Here is a 24,867-nt window from a genome sequence, read left to right on the forward strand (position 1 = left end):
GTTAGGTAGAATCTGTAGGGAGCATAATGAACTGCTGAGGTGACATTGCAAAGCTCAGACAGTGATTGTGACTCTCTTCCTAAGCAATTATTCACCTGAGAAAAGGTCTCATTCAGAAATATTGATTGTACCTATACCTCCACAGATGCTATGCTGCCTGTTCTGCTGAGTTCTTCCCGCAGTGTTATTTTCTTCTTTGCTCCAAATCCCAGTATCTGCAGTTTCTTGTCTCCAATTATTTGTCATCACCAAGACATGAGACCATTAAAAACAGTGGTCAAATTTAAAACAAAAAAGTGATAGAATATTCAGAAATGTAATTTAGGAAGAAATTCAGCTGTGATTGAAGTACCAGTTGCCTAAATGAATGCCAGTCATTGTCTCCTGACCCCAAGTCTTTGAACATTTAGGGCTACTGAAAAGGAAATGAGCCCAATTCAAAATGTCTAATATGGATGTCCAGGTCTTCCACTCTCATGATAACAGTGTTACCAGATGCTATAGGGATTTGCACAGATGTAATTTTTATTTTCCTTTTCAAAGCACGCATAGAAGATGCTGAGTTCATTTGGGAGTGAAACATCACAGACACTCATGATGTTGGATTTTGCCCTGTAGGAAATAATGGTCTACGAACCCTGTCAGTGTTGACATGCACCGAACTTGCTTTCTAACTTCAGTCGGAATAGTTTTTTTTTCACTCTCAAAATAGCCTTCTGTAGGCTGTATATGTTTCATTCTTGATCACCGGTTTCAAATGCCACAGACCTAGCTGTCAGGAGACTGAATCTCCTAGTTCATTCACAGCTTTTGGTGTGGGTATGTTCTAGAAAGGCACATACTTGTCCACACAGGTCTTGATGAAGCTGGTGACAACTGTGGTGTATTCATTCAGATTCAAAGATGAATCACTGCATGTTGTCCAGTCCACTCACTCAAAGCGATCTTGTAAGAACTCCTTGGAGTCTCTTGACCATACTTTCTTGGTCCTTCTCACTGGTGCTGTGGTCTTTAGCTATCTATATCTCTGCATAAGATGACCAAATCTGGTATGATCTCAATATCTCTATATAATGCACTAAAAAGTCAACATATCACTTGCTGTCTCTGCCTATTGTCTTTCAGTGACTCATGCACCAAGATTCCTTTTGAGTATCAGCATTTCTACTAAAAGCTGTCAAGTTCCTCCAGTATCTCAATCAACTTTTATGCTTCATACATCATTGAAATAGACTATTGGACCACTTCCATGATTGGGTTTAGTGGCTGTGAAGGCAGCAGGTGTGCAGAGGATATGACTGCAGTGCCACATGCCACCATTGCATCATATGATAGCTTTTGCCCATGGCATAAGAGAGCAACAGGATGAGTCTAGTCAGGTACTCCACCATTCAGCAAAGTCATAGCTGATCGAATCTTGTCTTCCACATAACTTTCCTATGCTCTAGTCCACTCCCAAAACTCTTGACACACTTGTTGTTCAAATGCAGTTAATATCAACCTTGAAGATAGTGCAGCACAAACAAAGGTTCTCTGGTCCACAATATCTGTACTGAATATATTTAATTATCCTTTACTTCCCTCTGGGAGGGGTGGGCTATCAATGCTTGGAAACAACTTTTGGTTCAATTGAGCAATAAAACAGCTCAAATAGTGCAGTATGTTATTTCAGAGAACCTGTCCTGGGTCCACTATAGCAGTGCCTCTTCCTTGAGTTTGTGGAGATTCAGCATGACAGCTAAAACTTCTATTGATGTATGCTGAAGAGTGTATTGACTGTCTGGTGTGGAAACACCAATGACCTTGAATGCAAAATCCTATAAACATAAATACAGCCCAGTCCATCATGGGTAAAGCCCTCCCAACCATTGTGCATATCTACATGAAACACTGTCGCAGGAAAGCGGCACCTGTCAATAGGGACCCTTCCCACTACCGAGGATAAGCTGTCTTCTCACTGCTGCCTTCGGGAAGAAGGTACAGGAGCTTCAGGACCCCCACCACCAGGTTCAGGAACAGTTATTACCCCTCAGCCATCAGGCTGTTGAACCAAAGGGGATAACTTCACTCAGCTACACTTACCCAATCATTGAAATGTTCCCACACCTAATGAATTCCCTTTTATGGACTCTTCCTCTCATGCTCTTGATATCTATTGCTTATTTATTTACTATTATTACTTCTTGTACTTGCACAGTTTGTTGTCTGTTGCACACCGGTTGAACGCTCTAGTTGTGTGGTCTTTCATTGATTCTGTTATGGTTATTATTCTGTAGTTTTATTGAGTATGCCCACAAGAAAATGAATCTCAGGGTTGTATATGGTGACATATTTACTTTGATAATAAATTTATTTTGTCTTAAGTTGTGGAAAGTTATGAGAAAATGCACTAGTGTATCAACAGCCAGAAGAAATATTCCAGCAAGGTAGCATATGCTTTGACTGCCACTGGTAAGATTCCTTCATGCGGTCAGATACTGCCATCTGTAGTGTGAGGATAAGAGAGAATGCAGTCTGGAACGTGAGATTTAGAATGACAGTGTACCAGCACTGTACTATGCAATTGTGAACTGCTTCGTTCTACGTGATGCCATCAGTTGTTGGTTGTTGAGAGTATCCAGAACTAGAGGCCACAGCCTCAAACTTGAAGGGTGACCTTTTAGAATAGAGGTAAGGAGGAATTTCTTTTAGCCAGAGAGTGGTGAATCTGTGGAATGCTCTGCCACAGACTGCGGTGGAGGGCAAGTATGTGGGTATATTTAAAGCAGAAGTTGATAGTTTCCTGATTGGTCAAGTCATTAAAGGATTTGGCGAGAAGGCAGATGAATGGGGTTGAGTGGGATCTGGGATCTGCCATGATGGAATAGTGGAGCAGACTCAATGGTCTTTGGCCCAGTTCTCTTATGAGGTGTCTACTTGCATCAGGAGCAGCAAACAAAATGCTGGAGGAATGAGAGGGTCAAGCAGCATCCATGGAGGGAAACAGACAGTTAACATTTTGGGTGGAGACGTTTCATCTGGACTCTTGCTATTATTTGTATCAGGAAAACCCGTTTTCCACCATAAAGAGGCCCCACGTAACACAAAATCATTAGCCAAATATCCCTTTTCCTCTGTAAACTTTACAGTTATGTATTTTCAATAATAATAGGCGGTCATTGTTCATGCCTCATTGGTTTCCTACAAATGGATAAGCAGAATGTGCTTTGCATAATTACACCCTTCACTATGTAGTTATGTGAAGCAAATTCAGCTTTTCCATTTGTAGGAAACCAATGGGGAATGAACAATAACTGCCTATTATTTTTGAAAATACAGAAACGTTTTGAATAAAGCCAGTCAATGTTATCAAATCATGATTGGTTGTCTGTTGTATCCAATGATGAACAGATGAGATTATATGAGCTGCACAAAAAGACTTGTGCAGGTGGGTTTTTAAAGTGGAAAAACTGTTGCATTGGGGCAATTCCACTCTTTTGACCGCCGGTTCCAGTGGTATGAATAGTTGTCACAACTGGGGTCTTCCTTGGTTGCACTGGATGATCACGATAGCTTCTGTGCCCTGTCATGCCTTTCATGCTCTACAAAGTGTTGCAGAGCTGCTTTCTTGACCATTGGATCTTGCTGTTCATGTCAGCCATCCAGTCCACCAGAGCTGCCTTCACATTCCAGGACAGTACATCCCTACTTCACCGGGCATGGCTGCTGTCACATGCAAACAATTACTTAGTGCCACAGGTAAGCACTGGGTGCCAGGTATGGACCAAAGGTGAGTGAGCTGGCTGGAAGGTCAGGACACGACAAGTCCCTTCACCAGAGGTGCTACCCATCCCCGGACACCTGTCAATTAAAAAAAATTAAATCATAAGATTACATGAACTGATCAGGAATTATCTGTGTTTACTCATAGTCCCAAAGGGAAATCAAATGTTGAGTTGCAAATAATGCTTCTGCTGGATAGTTATTGGAGATTTGTGTCCATGTATCAAACATACACAGAAAGCCTGCAATAGCAGTGGAAGGAGAACGGCACCTCGTAAACCACCCACCAGTCCTGCCTTATCAGGTAACTCTCGCCCTTCTGTGGAAGGGTCTGATGTTCTCTCATGAGACATCTCAGAACCTTACAAAACCAGAATGCAAGCAAGTTACCCTTAATTCCAAGGGACTGCCTTAGAAGAAACAGACTGGAAGTTAGTTCGTTATAATTGTGAAGCCAAATGTAGAACTGCTGGTGCTGCATTCTGAGAAGAACATCAGCAAACCATAAGGACTCCATTAAATTTTTGTTCACCTTGCACTGCTAACACTCCAGGTGAGGTTCCTTCTCACTTTGTGTGTGAAAGGCAAGGTAAATAATTCACAATTTATAATTGGTTGTTGACTTCAGGAGTATTGGACCGCACAACCCAATTTACATCGGTGGTGCGCAAGTGGAACAGGTCAAAAGCTTTAAGTTCCTCGGGGTCAATATCACAAATGACCTGACTTGGTCCAACCAAGCAGACTCCACTGCCAAGAAGGCCCACCAGCGCCTTTACTTCCTGAGAAAACGAAAGAAATTTGGCCTGTCCCCTAAAACCCTCACTAATTTTTATAGATGCACCTTAGGAAGCATTCTTCTAGGGTGCATCACAACCTGGTATGGAAGTTGTCCTGTCCAAGACCGGAAGAAGCTGCAGGAGATCGTGAACATGGTGCAGCATATCACACAAACCAGTCTTCCATCCGTGGACTCACTTTACACCGCATGCTGTCAGAGCAGTGCTGCCAAGATAATCAAGGACATGACCCACCCAGCCAACACACTTTTCGTCCCTCTTCCCTCCAGGAGAAGGCTCAGGAGCTTGAAGACTCATACGGCCAGATTTGGGAACAGCTTCTTTGCAACTGTGATAAGACTGCTGAACGGATCCTGACCCGGATCTGGGCCATACCCTCCAAATATCCGGACCTGCCTCTCCGTTTTTTTGCACTACCTTACTTTCCATTTTTCTATTTTCAATTTATGATTTATAATTTAAATTTTTAATATTTACTATTGATTAGTAATCCAGGGAGCGGGAAGCACAGAATCAAATATTGCTGTAATGATTGTACGTTCAAGTATCAATTGTTCGGCGACAATAAAGTATAAGTATAAAGTATAAATTTCATATATTGAATTCTGGATCTAATTGTGGAAAAGTTTCAGTTAATGTGAAGGAGGATGTTAGAGAGTCATAGAAAAGTACAGCACTGAAACAGGTGATTCTGCCCAACTGGTCCATACCGAACCATTAAACTGCCTACTCCTGTTGACCTGTACCCAGACCATTGCCACCCATACCCCTACTATCCATGTACCTATCCATACTTTTCTCTTAAATGTTGAAATCAAGCTTGCATGCACCACTTGTGCTGGCAGCTCATTCCACTTCCACAAGCCTCTGAGTGAAGAATTTCCCCTTAAACTTTTCACCTTCCATCCTTAACCCATGACCTCTAGTTGCAGTTGCACAGAATCTCATATACTGTCATCTGTAGTGTGAGGATAAGAGAGAATGCAGTCTGGAATGTGAGCTTTGGAATGATAGCTTACCAGCACTGTATTGTGCAATCGTGAACTGCTTCGTTCTATGTGGTGCCATCAGTTTTTGGTTGTTCGGGGTATCCAGAACTAGAGGCCACAGCCTCAAAATTGAGGGGTGACCTTTTAGAACAGAGGTAAGGAGGAATCTCTTTTAGCCAGAGAGCAGTGAATCTGTGGAATGCTCTGCCACAGACTAAGGTGGAGGCCAAGTCCATGGGTGTACCTAAAGCAGAAGTTGATAGTTTCCTGATTAGTGATCAGTGCCCGCTTGCATTTACAACAAATACCTATACTTCTCATAATTTTGTATATCTCTATCAAATCTCCCCTCAATCTTCTACATTCCATGGAATAAAGTCCTAACCTATTCAATCTTTCCTTATAACTAATGTCCTCCAGTCCCAGCAACATCCTTGTAAATTTTCTATGTACTCTTTCAACCTTATTTACATCTTTTCCTATAGGTAGGTGACCAAAATGCACACAATACTCCAAAAAGGTCTCACCAATATTTTGTACAAATTCAACATAACATCCATCTCCTGTACTCAGTACTTCAATTTATGAAGACCAATGTGCCAAGAACATTCCTTATGACCCTGTCTACTGTGATGCCACATTCAATGAATTATGGACCTGTATTCCCAGATCCCTTAGCTCTACCACACTCCCCAGAACCCTACCGCTCACTCTATATGACCTACCCTGGTTGGTGCAACACCTCACACTTGACGGCGTTAAATTCCATTTACCACTTTTTCAGCCGATTTTATCAACTGGTCCAGATCCCACTCCAAGCTCTCATATATTCTCGTCAACTACACCCCAATCTTGGTGTCATCTGCAAATTTGCTGATCCAGTTAACCACATTATCATCCAGATCTTTGATATAGATGACAGACAGCAAATCCAGAACCAATCCCTGCGGGACTCCACTAGTCACGGGCGTGTAGTCAGAGAAGCATGCATCTACTACCACTCTCTGACTTCTCCCAGAAAGCCAATGCTATTCCAATTTACTACCTGTCAGAGATTTTTTCAGATCATGTTCAAATATTTTTAATTACCCAAGCAGCAGATGGCTTAATAGATTTAATCTGTAAAATAAATAACTCATATTTAATGCCCCAGTCCTTGAGCCATTAAAAATAAAAGTCTTGTGTGCAAACACATGATTTTTTTTTGCTCTTTAAAAAGTTGGACTTTACCAGAATGAATCTGTCCAACTGTTTATAAGGATATGTTTCAATCATCAAATGAACACATTCTGATTGAACTAATGCCTAAAGAATTGTGGGATTTGTTGGGGAAAATCCAACATTAAAAGCTATTTGATATAGGAAAAGGCCAGGCAGCATCTGTAGGAAGAGGTGCAGTCGACGTTTCAGGCCGAGACCCTTCGTCAGGACTAACTCTCTTCCTTCAGTTAGTCCTGACGAAGGGTCTCGGCCTGAAACGTCGACTGCACCTCTTCCTACAGATGCTGCCTGGCCTGCTGCGTTCACCAGCAACTTTGATGTGTGTTGCTTGAATTTCCAGCATCTGCAGAATTCCTGTTGTTTGTGATATAGGAAAAGATTGCTACTGACAATTCATTTGTAGCATAGCTTTTGACACCTCTGACTCCAAATCTAGGTTTTGTGGAAAAATAGATATATTATTCATAAAGCTGTCAATTTTAGAGATAGTTATGTGAGAGTTGAGAAATTAGTAAGTCATATTGACTATTAATTTTGTACTAATTTCAAAAAAGTCATAATGGAAACTTCTAGTTCGGATTTATGGTACAAAGTTGAAAGTATTCCCAAAAGACATACACCCAGTGATGTCAATTGTTCAATGCACATTTTAAAGCTTACTGACATAAATTAAGTAGCTTAAATCTGGAAAATCACTTTCATTTGTCAATCTTGCTGCAGCAAAGTGCAACACTGATGGAACTCTGAATTTAGACATTATTTATAGGCCTCTTGGATTATCACAATAACAGAAGACATAACAACCGTGCTTCACCACCCTTGGGGCACTGCTCACTCGCATTCTAGTGTACTTTGATGGCTCAAAGTAGCCAAGAGTGCATTATAGATAATTCTGTGACATTTAATGGCTATCTTGAATGCCCCTCAATGAAGAGAAGGCCCTTGTCTTCAAGCTTACTGAAGTGGTGCGTTTGAGATATACTCTCACAACGCAACTCTCCTGCAACAACCCTCTGCACCTTCCTTTCGTTCTGGTGACCTCCTCTTTATTCTAGGCAATTTACACCGCAGTGGAAGCTTTAAAGGAAAGTAAGCAATGCAGTCTACACTTACAGACCTGATCTATGATGTGGTGAGGTTGTGGACTACTTTCAAAGATAGGAGATGTATGAGATGACGGGGGTGGGAAATGCAGAAGAGTGCCTGAGTGACAGAGTCTGAATGTATAAGGGTGTAGGTGTCTAGGTATCTGTGTGTACAAGGGTGTAGATGTCTAAGTATCTGTGTGTGTAAAGGTGTAGATGTCTAAGTGTCTGTGTGTGTAAAGGTGTAGATGTCTAAGTGTCTGTGTGTGTAAAGGTGTAGATGTCTAAGTATCTGTGTGTATAAGGGTGTAGATATCTAAGTATCTGTGTGTGTAAAGGTGTAGATGTCTAAGAGTCTGTGTGTGTAAAGGTGTAGATGTCTAGGTATCTGTGTGTACAAGGGTGTAGATGTCTAAGTATCTGTGTGTGTAAAGGTCTAGATATCTAGGTATCTGTGTGTACAAGGGTGTAGATATCTAAATATCTGTGTGTAAGGGTGTAGATGTCTAAGTATCTGTGTGTAACAGTGTAGATGTCTAAGTATCTGTGTGTATAAGGGTGTAGATGTGTAAGTAACTGTGTGTAAGTGTGTAGATGTCTAAGTATCTGTGTGTATAAGGGTGTAGATGTGAAAGTATCTGTGTGTAAGTGTGTAGATGTCTAAGTATCTGTGTTTATAAGCTTGTCTGTCTGTCTGCCTATCAGCAATGATTAAAAATCTGATACGGGGAGAAGGTCGGGAACTGGGGTTGAGGAGCAGGGTAAAAAAAAGTCCAGCCATGGTTAGATGGCGCAGCAGACTCTGTGGGCCAGATGGCCTAATTCTGCTCCTATGTCTTACGGTCTTAATGCTGTAAAGATGACTGACATCTAGTAACATTAAAGTATTTTTCCTGCCATCATTCTGTAGTAGAGGATTCACCATCTGACATGCATCTTCTACTTCTACTCCAGCAGTTCAATACCCCTTTCAGAGAACCGCATTATTCTCTCCCTATCCTCTCCCACTTCTTAGATCTCCATATCACTAACTTGCTTTCTGAATGCAGGTCGACAGAGACTGTAATAAACCAGAAGGGCTCCCATTCCTGACTTGCTTGGGATGTGATTGAATGTCTCTTTAATGGGCTGAAGTCATCCTAATACTGCTGCGTTGTGGGATTTGAGTTGGAAACAGTTCTACCAGCCCAGTACATCTGTGGGCACTTGTGAGATGTAATTGAGCAATAGTGGTGAGCAAGCTTCGGGCATGCTACTGTTGAGTTTTGCCTTCATACATCCACACGGGTAAGAAAGTATATAAAGCAATGGCAGACCTTTGCTTTACATCAAGTCTGTTAAGGAATGACACAATTTATAAAATTACTACAAACAAATGAGAAGCAATCCCTCCTTCTACACAATCCGTAGAGAGATCTATGGATTGTGTATTGGGGGACAGATTTTAAAAGAAGCAAGCAGGGGCAGTTGGTACATTTTGTGCAGCACAGGCTTGAGGTGACATTGGATTGTGCATAGTTAAGCATTTGGCAAGGACCAGTAAAAAGAAGTTAGATGTAAGCTGAGTGGCCATTGTGTGGGTGGGCCAGTGTTGGAGTGGGGTGTTAAGGCTTTGTCTCATCAAGGCTTTGGTGAGGGCAGGTGAATGCCGTTGGTGGATTTTCTCATTATTTAAGACCATAAGTTATAGGAGCAGATGTAGGACATTCAATCATGGGCTGATCCAATTCTTCCAGTCATCCCCACTCCCCTGCCTTCTCCCCATATCCTTTGATGCCCTGGCTAAAAATAGTTAGAGCTCTCAACTCTCACACAACTATCTCTAAAAATGACAGCTTTATGAATAATATATCAATGAAATAAATATAATACTTTTATTGAATATAATGTATTCAATTACATTACAATGCTGACACTTGGCAATAGTTCAACTAAGCTAAAAATGTTTTGTTGATGATTTTCATTTGTACTCAGTGTCTGAGGCTTCTCATTTAAGTGTGCAAAAATAATCGGCCAGCTTTGAAGGATTCCAGTTGCCCTGATACCATTTCTCTATGACCACAATGTCCTGGTGAAACTTTCTCCATGCTTGTCCCTGACAGTGCCAGGATTTGCAGAGAAGAAATCTAAATGGGAATGCAGAAAATGATTCATTAGTGACATGTTGAACTTCATGGTTTTGTATGCCTGAAGCATGTTGTCAACCAGCTGCACGTAGTTTGGTGCTTTGTAGTTGGCAAGAAATTTTTCAGCAATATCCTTGAATGCCTTCCATGTGATTTTCTCCGGTCCCACTGGAAGTTCTTTGAATTGCCTATCACTGATGACCTGTTTGACTTGTAGCTTCATGGCTACTGTGAAAGACGGAATTTTTGTGCCAGGTGACAGCAGATTCCATCCTTGCAGTCTTGAACCCAAAACTTCTGCTTTTGTCTTTGACAAACCCGTCCTTGATGCATCATGGCATCTTCATCTGCCTCCTTTAAATTCCATGCCTCTGGTAGCTTCAGTACTGGAACGCTATTATCGTGTGCTATAGGTCTCGTGGATGAAGGGAGATTGGGGTATTGAATGGATTTCTTCTTCTTAGCAAAGAAATCAGACACATTGGTCAGACAGAAGTAGCATTCTGTTTTGAGGGAAATCAGGGTGGATTAATTCCCAGGGCCTGACAAGTTGTTCCTGTGCATCCTGTGGGAGACTAGTGAAAAAATTACAGGAGCCCTAACACTTTACCCAGCAACCGGTGCTGTACTGGTCATTATTCTCTAAAGATAGGCAAAGGCTCAAATAAGGAACTATCTGATCATGCAGAAGCAGCTCAAAGTACAGCTAAATATGGGAAGAATAGTGTAAGGGCTACAATGTTCTGGAGAAAAGGGGAAGGGTCCGAATGAGGAACTGATGGGCTAGCTTTGGCTTAAAATAATTATAAATAACTAACCAATGATTATTTTACATCTAATTGTACCTTAGCGTGTGATTGAAATTATTCTAATATTGTCTAAACTTGTAATCGTAAGATTTCCTGCTACCTGATCAATGTTATAAATTATGGGGAACTGTATAATTCGGGGGCAGTGTCTGGACTGGCTCTTTTGGGAGATCAGTCTGTAACTTCTCCTGTAGCATGCTATGAGTAAAGAATAAAGGTTTGAAAAATAATCACGTGTGTTAGTGTTTTTGTGGTACTTTTGTCTTTGCATCGGGTCGGTCCAGTACGACAATTTGGCGAGCCAACCAGGAGTCCAAGACGAGGGTCTTGTGAGACAGTGTCAATGGTCGACTCGGTGGCGGTGACCTGAGACAGGTGGGCCCACAAGGTAAGAGTTATCTTGACCTCTCTCATTAATTGCCCACTTTGACAATCCCCTAGTCTGGCGGGTAATCCTCTGACGTACTCCTTTCGAAACCTGAGTTGAGGATCGTCCGAGTACCACAGGTTAAAAGAGGGATTAGAGTCCCCGACGTGGTATAAGGTAAGGTAAGGGGTTAGAGTCCCCGACAAAGGTAACGTAAGGGGTTAGAGTCCCCGACGAAGTATTGAGAATATTAAAGCCTGCCGGTGCTAACAAATTGGGCAGCGGATCATTGGTAGTGATCTATTACATTTTCTTTGAGTGTGTTACAGCAAATTGGTCAGCGGGTTAGTGGCGGTAACCTATTACATTTTGGAGCTGGTAACCATTCTAATTGGCGTGGGGTGCCGGGGCGTGTAGCGCAGTAAATTGACCAGCATAGGGCAGAGCAGACGTTTGGCCAAACACAGGGGAAGTGGCTCTCCTCTGCAATCTATCCGGATGCTGTAAATACGTTCTGGGGTATACCTGTGACAATTCGCCTGTCTGTGCACCCTGCCTTAGACCGGTTGTTAAAAGGGGAAATCCCCCACGCGATGGTCAGGACCTTGAGGTGGGCGCAGAGAGACACCGCGCAAGATTAACGGGGAGTAGGCGTGATAGATTATGAAGTGGTAAAGCCGCACTCTGGAGTATCAGCACCCAGCCTTAGACCGGTTGTTAAGAGGGGAAATCCCCCATGCGAAGGTCAGGACCCTGAAGTGGGAGTGAGAAAAAGAGGCGGTTGACCCACCCGATTAGGAAGTACGGGGCAACCATTAGATAAGTCTGTAAATAACACACCCACCGTTGTTTAAACTATGTCAAGATGACTCAGAGAGAGAGACTGATTACCGAAGGTTATCAACATGCCTAAGTAAGAAACTGGGGAGTGAAATTTGGCCTCTGGGTGGGACCTGGGATTTCGATAAATGTCTAAAGGTAGAAGAAGCAATTTGGAAGCGTAACACTAGACAAAAATGGAAGGTTTTAATGTCCAATTGGAGAAAAACGGCCGAAGAATTAAAATGACAGATCTAAGCAAGGTAGTTGGGAGCACAGCGCACGTCGCAGAGGGATTAGTCTATGTGACAATGCAGGAAATTCGAAACCGTGGGAGATATTAAAAGGACTGTGTGAGGATCACGATAAGAATAAGGAAAAGCAGGATAGGGGGAAAAGAGGTAGGCGGGCTAAGGATAGACGGAAGGATGATGATGAAGCCGTACCTCTTGACCTGTCTGGACTGCCCATGCTCTTTAATGAAAATGAGACTGAGGAGGAGGAGGAGGTATGGCATATTCCCGTCACCCGCATTCGACCCCAACTCACGGCGCCGCCACCCCCATATAACGTTACTGCTGCCCAACCCCAGGCACCTCCGAATACACCGTCCCCAAGCCCAATAGCCTCCCGAACCAGGGGACAACTTCGGCGACGGGGGAGTAATAGGCGCCAGACTAGGAGGCGACGAAACCTTTTGGTGGGAGATGGCCCCCTGACAGACCCTGAGACGGATACTGATTATGACTCTGGTATTGAAAATGATGATTCCGAAGACTCGAGACCCAGAGGGAGAGGGATCCCGGGGCAATTTCCCAACAGGGCCGTTCCCAACCCTAGGGTAGGACAGCTGAACCAGGCGGCTACTATGCAGGTTTATACACCTTGGAAGCCCCAAGAAATGTGTATGATCATGAATCAGGCCCCGAAATAGGAAAAATGATCCCGAGGGATTTATCGATTATATGGTTGGTACAATCCAAATGTTTCAGGCGACTCCCCAGGACCTTTTTAGCTTGTGCTGCATGGCTCTTACGACCAGTGACCAGGAGAAATGGAAAGAAGCTGTAGGGGATCATGCCAATTGGGAGTCCTTTTCCACCGCAACCCCGCCCGCAGAACAGGTGGACAAAATAAAGAAGGCTTTGCAGCGCCCCGTAGACATCGCTAAGGTCCTGGAATGCCGCCCAAAGGCGGGAGAGGACGGCTGCGAGTTTTGGGAACGCTTCTGCTCCCTTTATGCAACCTACGCTGGAGATGCCGCTTATAATGCCGACAATACTTCGCCCCAGTTTAATTCGATGATATTGCAGTGTCTCCCCGGGGATGTGTCCAAGGCTATTAGAATTTATATGAACTGGCCCGACAGGAAGAAGCAGGTCATGAAAACGGCAGCTGAGCATTTTTGGAGTCACGGCAGGGATTCCAAGCCAACCACAGTAAAGCATGAAATTGTGCAGCCTATACATCCGGTGGTCCCTAATCCCGCTACGATTTTAAGCAACATTCTACCAGACTCCTAAATTTTTACTATCGTAGAACTGCAGCATGCGAGTTTTGCAAGTCCCCTTGCTCCTGAGTCGCAGTACCTTTTTGCATTTACCTTTCAATACCAGCAGTACACTTGGACTAGGTTACTCCAAGGGTTCGTGCATTCCCCCACCATTTTCTCGCAGATATTGCATAGGCAGCTTAGAGATTTACGATTTCCCGGGGGCTCTACGGTAATACAGTACGTACATGTCCTCCTACTGGCAAGCCCGTCAGAAACCTCAAACATGCAGGACACCAATACGCTTCTGAATGCTCTGCATTCATGAGGATACGTGATCCCGCCCCAAAAAGTAAAGAGGGCTCAAAGGCAAGTGAGATTTCTGGGAATCCTTTTGAATGCAATCGAAAGGCAGCTCACCCCAGAAAAAGTGAACCCCATCCTTGCGACCGCCCCCCCCCCCCCCCCCGCCAACTACGCCGAAAGCCATGCGTGCTTTCCTTGGTCTGGTAAACCTTTGCAGACCGTGGATTCCCAATGTTGCTCTGTATACAAAACATTTGAGTCCTCTGGCTTCCAGTTCGCTTACGGGGCCCCTAGAGCTAACTGAGCAACAGAGAGAGGCTTTCGAGGAATTGAAGAAATCCCTCTCGAGGGCACCTGCTCTCGTCCGTTCCAGCTTTTTGTGAATGTTTTAGATGATTGCGCCACTGCAGTGCTCACTCAGACTCACGGGGATAGGCGCAGGCCTATTATTCCACTAAATTAGACCCCGTAGCGCAGGGACTACCCCGCCCCCCCCCCCCCCCCCGTTCGCAGATGCTCCCGGCCATTTACTCTCTAGTTACGGCGGCTTCCAACATCACTCTCCAACAGCCAGTTACAGTGTATTCGTCGCACACCATTGTAGCGCTGCTGACCACCCACCAAACCCAACACCTGACTCAGGCCAGACTAAGCCGTTATGAAATAGCATTACTTAATAACCCACTCCTCACCTTTGCATACTGTGATACTATCAACCCTGTTACATTTTTAGAGATGGCACCTGCTGAGTTTACTCATGACTGTCTGCTACGGAACCATTTCCCCATCTCCTCCGGGACCCCCATCCAGAATGCCATGTATGTAAGTAACCTCCTTCAGGCCATACTCCTCCCTAAGAAATTAGCCATCATTAAATGTTCGGCTCATCTAAAAGACGAATCTGCAGTGACTAAAGGAAATAACAGAGCCGATTTGGCAGCCAAGCAGGCTGCGCAGGAGGCAACCGCTATGGTTTTAACTGCAGAGCGATTGGCCTTCACCCTGACTAAAACACCACAAGCGCCGGAACTCCAGACAGAGCTACAGTTAAAAAACTCCAGGGGGACGCCCCTGATTCAGAAAAACAACTTTGGAAGACACACGGATGTGCGCATTTGGTGTCCACAGGCCTCTGGCATACCCCAGTTGGCCAAGTTTGTATTCCTGATGCATTGCTGCCTATGTTGCTCGATTGCTTGCATACCGACACCCACCTTGGCAAGGGGGGAATGAGTAATATTTTGCCCCGTACATGGTGGCACCCCAGGCTGGAGGAAGCTGCTGCAGCAAAAATACAAGCCTGTTTGATTTGCCAAAAGACAAACGCAAGAAAGGGAGTAAAGTGTGCCCCAGGGAAAACACCCTTGCCAAGTGGCCCGTTTGAATGTATTCAGTTTGATTTTATCGAACTACCGTGCGTACACTGTTATAAGCTTTGTTTAGTGATTGTAGATGTGTTCAGTAAATGGATTGAAGCCTTTCCGACCACCAATAATAAAGCTTCTACGGTGATAAGGTTGTTACCTTCAGGGATTACCCCAAGATTCGGAGTGCCCAGAGAAATAAGTTTGGATAATGGCCCTCACTTTGTAGGAAATATAAATAAAGAGTTATGTGAGGTGCTGTGCATCGAACAGCAGTTTCATTGCGCCTACCATCCGAATGAAGGCTGCAAGAATAGTGGAACGGGCCAACGGCACACTGAAAAACAAGCTGTCTAAGTTAATGTCCGAATCCAGACTGAGTTGGCTGAAGGTCCTTTTGCTGGCTTTATACCCATATGTGTCATGGTCCGGTCCGTGAAGTCCGCATTCTGGTTCACGGTCCGATCCGTGGACTCAGGACTACAGGTCTTCCAGCTGTCCCTTGTTTGAGTTAATCATAGGCACCTGATTCCCATCTTGGAGCTTGGAATATAAGTAGCCTTGGGGTTGAGTGTGGGCTGCTGGTTTATTTTGACAAGGTCCCCTGGGAGCAACCTGCTGGTTAAAGGCTAGAGCAGCCAATTGCCATCTTTAGGCTGCATTGGGGAACCATCCCCCAATGGAGCCTTGCTGTCAGTAGTCGGAGCTGTCTTTGAGGTATGGATTCAGCTGTTTTCTGGGCCAGCTGAGTGGCTGCTGGCTACTCTGAGCTAGGTAGGGATCCGGCTGTTTCCGTAGCCAGCTGAGGTTGCAAGCTGAACTGAGACTTGGAGCTACCCCGGAGCAGAGATGGAACTGTCTGTTGTTTTTTAGTGTTGTCTCTTCTTATCCTCACCTCCATGGGGCAAGACAGGCCGTTTCGCCGTTGCCCTGCGGGATGATCTGTCTTGTCTTGTCCTTGCCTCCGTGAGGTAAGTCAGGCCGTTCTGCTGTTGCTCTGCAGGGTGTCTTGTCTTGTCCTCGCCTCCGTGGGGTAAATCCGGCTGTTCTGCCGTTGCCTGACGGATGGTCCTGTCCCACCTTGGTGTGGAGAAGTTGAGTCCCAGCTTGTCTAAGTATAAGTCCCGGCTCTATGTTAATATACAGTTCCTAGTCTGTCCCTGAGTTCCAGCCTCTGAGTTATCAGCCTCTGCAAGCTCAGGATCCCAGACCCCAGCCGGCAGCCAAGCTCAGGATCCCAGACCCCAGCCGGCAGCCAAGCTCAAGCTCCAAGAACCCAAGCCTGAATTCCCCAGCCTGCGGCCAAGCTCACGACCCAAGACTCCAGCCTCAAGCCTCAAGAGCAGAGACCCCAGCCTGTCGCCAAGCTCAGGCCTCTAGATCCCAGCCACATCCTGTCCTGAAGCCATGTCATGTCCTTGCCTGGTTCTGGGGTCCAAGCCCGAGGCAAGACCCAGGTTCTGGGTTCTTGTCCAGTCTCGGGCTCGGAGTCCAAGCCTTGTCTCCTAGTCCATGGTTTCTTGTTCTGGTCCTTCTTTCCCTAGCCCAAGTCTGCATTCTTGTTCCTGCTACTGGTCTGAATCCTGTCACGTCCCTACTCTAGTCAAGTCCTGTTCCTTGTACTTCAGTGTCTGTGTCTTGCATTTGGGTCCGTTCCCAGCAACCCATTGTGACAATATGAGAATTAACCCGTACTCCACTACAGGGGTATCTGCAGCTGAATTGTTTATGGGCATTCAGGAAGGACCCCATGGGACGCTGACATGCAGCCTCCCACCCAAATTGATCTAAATGTCATGGGGGATGAATTGCAGAAGTACTTTCGCCAACCAACATCTTCCCTAAAATTTCTTCACTCCCAGGTACAGAATACCCTTAAGGAGCCTGGAGGTCAGGGAATGGAGTGGCCGGATTTGAAAATTGGAGATTTGGTACTGATCAGGGATTGGGAGTGCTCCAAGCTTGGACCTTGGTGCAAAGGGCCATTCCAAGTACTACTGCAAACCCCAACGGCTGTTAAGGTTTAGGGGCACAGCCGCTGGATCCACCTAAGTGATTACAAACAATGGGCTCCGCAGGTGGACTAAAGACTATTATTGGACTTTTCATTGTTATAATTGCCCCCATGGTATTAAGCATGGAGGACAATTTATTTTATAAGACTCATATGCATCTGCATGGTAACCCTACTGCATGTTATCCTTTGGTACAATCTGTAGAAGCATTGTTTGTTGCTGACCCATCAGGGCTAAATTGGGTGGAACATGACTTAATAGTGGAGGATAGATCGGGAGCAGAATGTAAGGGGATAAGAGGAAAGTTTAAAAGGGGGGTTATGGGAAAGTGCCTCGAGAGAGTGGGTGGTGAGACTACTGGTGAGTGCATCGGAGATTATCCCTTCTGTTTTGCAGGAGAAGGGGGAGGGGTGCATCCTTGTCAGGGCTCCCCCGGAGATACCTTGCCTGAAGAAACATTGTCCGGACCACCGGTGTAGGATAAACCAGGGAATATTCTCTTGCGAATGTATCCATGAACAATGTGTGTCCCTCTTTAATGGAATTCAGCATGTATGTGGATATTGCAATGGGACTCATGTGTTGGCAGGTTCAGGGACCTTTGAATACTCCTCCCTGTATCCACAGGAGCACTTATGGTATGATAAAATAGTAAGTTACAAAAATACCTGTTACCAGGCCAAGACCGGACCGGATATGTGTTATTGTTCAATGGTACCTATACTACAGCTACCACCACTCTGCCTAACCTCCTTGCTGACGACTGGACCACCTGCTCTCAGATTGCCCATGTTTGATGGCGACTGACAGCTCGAGCCGTGAGTAAGGAATTCTGTGCTGACTGGAGGAATCCTGTTACTCTGGGCTATGGGTTTCTGAGCACTTTCTCTCTAGGGGGTCTGGTAGGAACCATAGCTGTGAAGAACCGCAACTACCTCATTTGTGGGCTGGCGGCAGTGGGAAACAATACGATGGAAGGTCTGGAGACTGTTAACAGAGAATTGGTGGAGTTGCGACTCTACGCACAGCAGACCAGGTATGCTGTGGATTATCAGTTGGCCCAACAGGGAGGGGTATGTGCCATAGTCAGAGACAAATGTATCACCCATGTTACTGATGAATCATACAACGTGGCCCATGCCATTCAGTCTATTAAGAAACAATTGGATCATTTCAGGCAAGGTTCGGAGAAGCGGGATGGCTGGCTAGGATGGTTGCAGGGAGGATCATGGGAGTCTTATTTACTGCAAGGGCTGATTATTCTCATTGTTATAATTATTGCTTGCTGTGTGATAATGACCTGCCTAAATGCTGGCTGCCGACTTTTCACGGAAAAACTGATGATTTTCTTCTCAACTCCCATTTGAATGGTTATCATGGTATGATAAAAGGGGGGAATGATGCAGTGAAGGGGTAGGTAAATAGGGGTATAGACTAAGAACAATGATTAACTAATGATCAATCACCTTGTGGGCACCTTAGCTTACTGTTTTGGACAGTCAAAAAGAAGTTTTATCCAGCAACTGGTGACATACTAGTCATTGTTCTCTAAAGACAGGGAAAGGCTCAAATAAGGAACTCTCTGATCTTGCAGAAGCAGCTCAAGGTATAGCTAAATATGGGAAGAATAGTGTAAGGGCTACAATGTTCTGGAGAAAAGGGGAAGGGTCCGAATGAGGAACTGATGGGCTAGCTTTGGCTTAAAATAATTATAAATAACTAACCAATGATTATTTGACATCTAATTGTATCTTAGTATATGATTGAAATGATTCTAATATTGTCTAAACTTGTAATCGTAAGATTTCCTGCTACCTGATCAATGTTATAAATTGTGGAGAACTGTGTAATTCGGGGGCAGTGTCTGGACTGGCTCTTTTGGGAGATCAGTCTGCAACTTCCCCCACAGCATACTATGAGTAAAGAATAAAGGTTTGAAAAAGAATTATGTGTGTTAGTGTTTTTGTGGTACTTTTGTCTTTGCATCGGTCGGTCCAGTACGACACAGACCTGGTGTACATAGTTATCCTCCGGTAAGGTGCTCACATACGACGTGGAGGTGTAATGACGTATGCCATTCATATACTTCTTACATATAACCTGTAATGAATTATGTAGACAAAGAAAGGTTAATCGAACAATATTTACAATATTACTCAAATATTACTGAAATATTGAATACACTACATTCCTCCTTCCTTAGTTATAAACTCTAATTCAATATAGAATGCTTCTCAACTCAAATATGTAATGTATTGCTCTCTAGTCATATACATTACACACACATACATATACATACACAGTATACTTTATAATACAACTGCTATATAGGCATTCACGACATAGTAGATTTTGAATTGTTGCATTCAGGCATAAGGATTTAATTGCTGTGGAGGATTTCTTACTCTTGAGGGGCTATGTCTTTCTGGGGGAGGGGTGGGTGGGAGGTTCACTCTGCTTGGCAGGTGAGACTGGTGGTAATGAAGCAATCCCAGGTTCTGAGGCCTGCTCCATGGCGGTTGTAGGGGTTGACGCTGGGACTGCACAAGTGGTTCTGACAGCTCTGATCACTTTTCCTCTGTTGGCATCCCAAACATTGCACGGCAAGCTGCTTGATCTGCTGACCTATTCCAGGCAACCACTCAAAGCTTTGAGCTAATACTTTCATTTTGACCATACCTAGAAGACTGTCAAGTAGCGCGTCCAACACTTTAGATCTCGGCTTGGATGGTGCAAAAACTCCCAACGCCTACATAGGCACCCCCCCGCCCCCCCGTCAAGGGCAAGTTCATCCTAGCACTGGTAAAAATATGGAAACTGGAATTCCTGCTGCACGTTCCGGCCATATTTGGTTGCCATGTAGACCTGAGACTGTGTGGGGTCTTTTCTGGTTTCCCTTTGGATCATCTCTGCCGTCATAGGGAAACCTTCAATTTGCATTAGGGAGAATACGTCAAAGGCAGTGTTCCATTTTGAAAATTTTGCGAAGATAAATGGGATAATCCATCAGCCATGATTATTTGTCCTCTTGAATTCAATCTTGTAAATATGTCATCAAAGAAACATAGCCCATCTCTGTATTTGTACTGCTGCTGTTAGAGGATTGAAAGTGGGCACTAGTGCTTGATGATCATGAGAGTAATGAGGGTTATCTCCCTCCCATTCAAGTTCAGATTGAAATGTTTCACACCCAAAACCTGAATCATGGCCTCTTTGACAATCGGTGTATATTTTTTCTCTGCAGCAGTAAGGGAACAATGCAGAGGCTACAGGTGTTCACATCCATCACTCATAATGTGACATGACTGTATTTCTACCATATGGCCAGGTGTGATAGGCAAGCCTTACTGAACGGTGTGGGTCATAATGTGTGAGCACGGTGTTTGATGTCAACATTTCTTTGACTTTTGGAAAGCCACCTCACCCTGCCTTGTCAGTTGCTATATCTTCACAATTTGAAGTAATGAGTTCAAGGGGTGAGCACAGTAGCCAGATTTGGAGGAACCTGTTATAGTACTTGACAATTCATAAAAAGTATTGGATTGGAACTATAAGAAACCCTTTGACTTTGGGGCATCCACCAGTGCATGAAATTTCTCAACACACTTGTGTAATCCTTGTCCGTCACTGGTGTGTGTAAAGTAAGTGATGCTTGGTTTAGAGATTTCACACTTGTCATGACATGATCTGAGCCCATATTGTTCTAATGTTTTTAACACTCTGTTGAGATTTTGGAGATTTTCCTTGACATCTTTATCAGTAACAATGGTGCCATCCAGATAATTCTGAATGCATAGACCGCCTTTCAGCAACTTCGCTTTCTGCCAGAGTACAGCTGCAGATGCTACTCCAAAAAAAAGCCTATTGTAGTGACAAAGCCCTTATTTTATGGTGAAAAACACTTTAAATTTCCTTTAATCTCCACCTGTATGTATGCCTCAGCTGTCCACTTTGCTGAAGTGTTTTCCTTCAGAAAGGTTTGTAAAGATTCTCTATCCTTGGCAGAGACTATTGATCTACTTTCAGTACTAGGTTGATGGTGACCTTAAAATCATTACAGATCCTGACAGACCCCTCCTTCTTGGTTACTGGGACCACTGGTGTTGCCCATGGGCTCCACTCAACCTTGGAAAGTATTCCTTTAGCTTCCAAGTGATCTAGCTTACCAGCTACTTTATCAAAGATGGTATAAGGAAATGGATGGGCTTTGTAAAACTTGGATGTGTCATCTCAATTTAACACTATTTTACCATTGAGATGTTTGAGTTTTCTAATGCCATCCTTGAGCATTGCAGTGGGATCATCCAGGCCCATTCATTATTCACTTTCAGTTGACTCTGTTGCAGGGGATGTGGCATGTAGTTCAATGGATCTCCAATGAAGTTGTAGTTGTCTCAGCCAATCATGTCCCCACAAAGCTGGTCCTCCTGTTTTTATCACATACAATCCCAATGTGGCTTTTTAGTTGTTGTATTTCGCTGTTACGGATGTCATTCCCACAAGGAGTTATCTTTTCTCCAGTGTAAGTTCTTAGTTGAAAGCTTCAGTTCAGTATTTTTTAAAGTGCTATACAAATTAATTTGTATGATGACTATAACACTCAAGCCAGTGTCCAATTCTATTTAAATTAATTTGCCATTCACTACTGGTGTAAGCCATATTGCTTGCCTGTTTTTAATTTTCACATTATAAATCTCATGGCTTTTCAGTCCTACATCACTCGCATCATTATCAGATTTTCCATCAACAGCATACAGATTCGTGCTCTTTTTGAAACTGCAACTTGACTTTTATCCTTTTCTCCTCCCTGTGCAGCTCATTTACTTTTGACCACCCAACATGCTCTTTGTATGTGACCAACTTTGTTGCATTTTTTGCAAGTTTTCCCTTTAAACCTGGCATTGGTCTGGTGCATGTGAGCCTCTGTCACAGCAGTAACATGATTTGTTTGGCCAGATAGGTTTCTGTTTAGACGTTACAGATTTGTTCACACTCACTTTCATTCCTGTCTGCAATTCAGTTGCGTCTCTGTCCGCTGTTTCTATTGGTACAGCAATTTCAACTGCTCTTTTAAATCAAAGTTGTGCTTTAGTTGGGAACTGCTTTTGAGTGTTTTCTTGTAAGATTGCAGAAACTAATCGATCTCTCAGTTCTTCATTAAGCCCATCATTGAACTGACAATGCTCAATCCCTTCAATTTAGCCATGTATGCTGAAATGGTCTTCCTTTGGTTTTGATTCCCATTATAGAACCTAAGGTGTTCCGTGATCAATGTTATAATATTCATGCATTAGTTTCACAATATAAGCAAAGTTATTTTTCAGCTGGTTTGATTGGAGCAGCTAAATTTCAAAGCAAACTAATCCATTAAACCCAATGCAGAAAGCTCATTTCCCATTGGCTATTTAATTTGCTTCAAAATGCTGCTCAATTTGTTCAATATACATCATTCAGTTACAGTATCTGTTGTGCAATTGAACTATCTTTCCTACATAGCCAGCCATTTTTGCTTTTTTAAAATTTATTTTTGTCATCACTCACTGTTTATGAACTGGTGGCTGTACTCGTTCCTTGCTAATTTTACCTGTTTTCTGTCTTTTCTTTTGAACTCCACCATGAACTCCCCTTCTGAACAATCATATGCTGCACGTGAACACGTTAGTATTCATTGCAGGTTTGTTTTAAAACTTTAATTGTCACCACTGTTATATTTTGTAACTCCAAAAACAAATCGAATGAAAAACACAGGAGCCCTGGAAACAGGTGTAGTCAGTTTTCCTTTAGTGAAGCACTCACATATGATGTGGTGGCATAATGACACATGCCATTCACGTAGCCTGTAGTGAATTATGCAAACAAAGAATGCTTAATTAAACATATTTCCAGTATTACTCAGATATTACTGAAATATTGAATACACTACATATGAAGGCTATGGTCTGCGTGCAGGTCAATGAAACGAGGCAGATTAATGATTTGGCAGAGACCAGATGGGCCGAAGGGCCTGTTTCTGTGTTGTAGTGTTCTATGACTCTATGCCTTTTGTAATCTAAATACTAAGAAGCATTTGGTTAAAACACAAAATGACTTTAAAATTACTAAACCAGTGATGCTTTGCTTCTGTAACCCACTGAAATTAAATTTCAATGTAGGTGAGTGTGCAAAGAAGTTAAATAAAGTTAGATCTGCTGCTGAAAACAAACATAAAGAGAAAATGTTGCAGAAAAATGAACAGACAGCATCCGTGTAGAACAAGAATAAAAACATTTAACACTACTTGAGCTTCTGAATTTATAATTAACTGCAAGAATTTAACTCCATATGTGAACTGATCAGAAGCCATACTCAGTTAGGACAATAAGTCAACTAACCCAAATATTAAACATTGTAAGGTCACATATTCCTTAATACACCATTAATTTGTAGTTACTTTTGGATGACATTTTGTGCCGTGATATCAAAAAGATATGGAAACACTATTAAAAGCATCTTTAGAAAACACAACTGTCAAGTTATCAGTCCCTCAAAGTTCGGCAAGGATGGGTATAGATGAACAAAAGATTAAAATTTGTTAACAATTTCCACCCTTTGAAATGTAAATATGGAGCTAAATTCTCAGTACACTCATAAGGATTATTTTGAAATTAAGTTAGAATGATTTTGGAGCTTCTTGATGCCATAATAAATCAAGATGTGATGCGGGGGCACATATCCACAATCTGGTGAAAGAAAAATGTACCACTGTATTAGGACTTATTTTAGTTCTTGGAACTGTGAGATGGTTCACAACACTGCCACATAGCAAGATTAATAGCACTTCATTCAGGACTACAGAGGGGTCCTGGGACACAATATTCAGCAAGTAAGTGGGATGGTCTGAAAAAATACAGCTAGATATTGTTTATTTTATTTTAAAAGATTTGGTAGATTCTGCCAAATGATGCTGCTTTTCATCTAAACGTCAAAATGAGTTGCTTCATGGTTCATTCCTATTTTGGCCTGAATTGTACTGTTTTTAGCCCATTTCTCATCCTCGCTCACTCTGCTCTCTCCCCTTGCCTTCATGAACATGGGATGAAGTGGGAGGAAGCAAGACACAATGAAAAGTAAGCGGTAAGTCAAGTACGGTTCACTAAGAGACCCTGCATTCAAACTCCGAAATAAAAACCCAAAGTAATCTTAAAAGTGCTAAAGGAAAGGTGGGTTACTTACTTAGCCTATTTTGCATACTGACCCTAATAGAACACAGAACAGTATAGGAGAGGAACAGAGCCTTTGTCCCCTAATGTTTGTATTGACCATAATGCCAATCTAAACTAATGGCATTGTTTACACAAGGTCCATGTTTCTCCGATCCTTGTTCAAATGCTTCTGACATGTTCTCAGTGTATCTGTTTCTACCATTTGCCCTGGTAGTACATTCCAGGAACCTACTACTCTGTGTAAATATATTTGCCCTTCAAGTCTCCATTTCACTTTCTCCCTCTCGCCTTAAAGTCATGTTCTCTCGTATTTTACAATTTTACATGGGAAAGGAAAGACTCTCATAATTTTATGTACTGCAGCTAAGTCGTCTCTCAGCATCTGACATTCCAAAAAAATCAATCCAAGTCTGTCCAACCTCCCCTTATATTTAATACTCTCTAATGCAGGCAACAACCTCGTAACGTTCTTCTGCACCCTCTACAAAGTCTCCATATCCTTCCTGAAAT

The sequence above is a fragment of the Mobula birostris genome, chromosome 12 (assembly GCF_030028105.1).
Source record: "Mobula birostris isolate sMobBir1 chromosome 12, sMobBir1.hap1, whole genome shotgun sequence".
Taxonomy (NCBI): Eukaryota; Metazoa; Chordata; class Chondrichthyes; order Myliobatiformes; family Myliobatidae; genus Mobula; species Mobula birostris.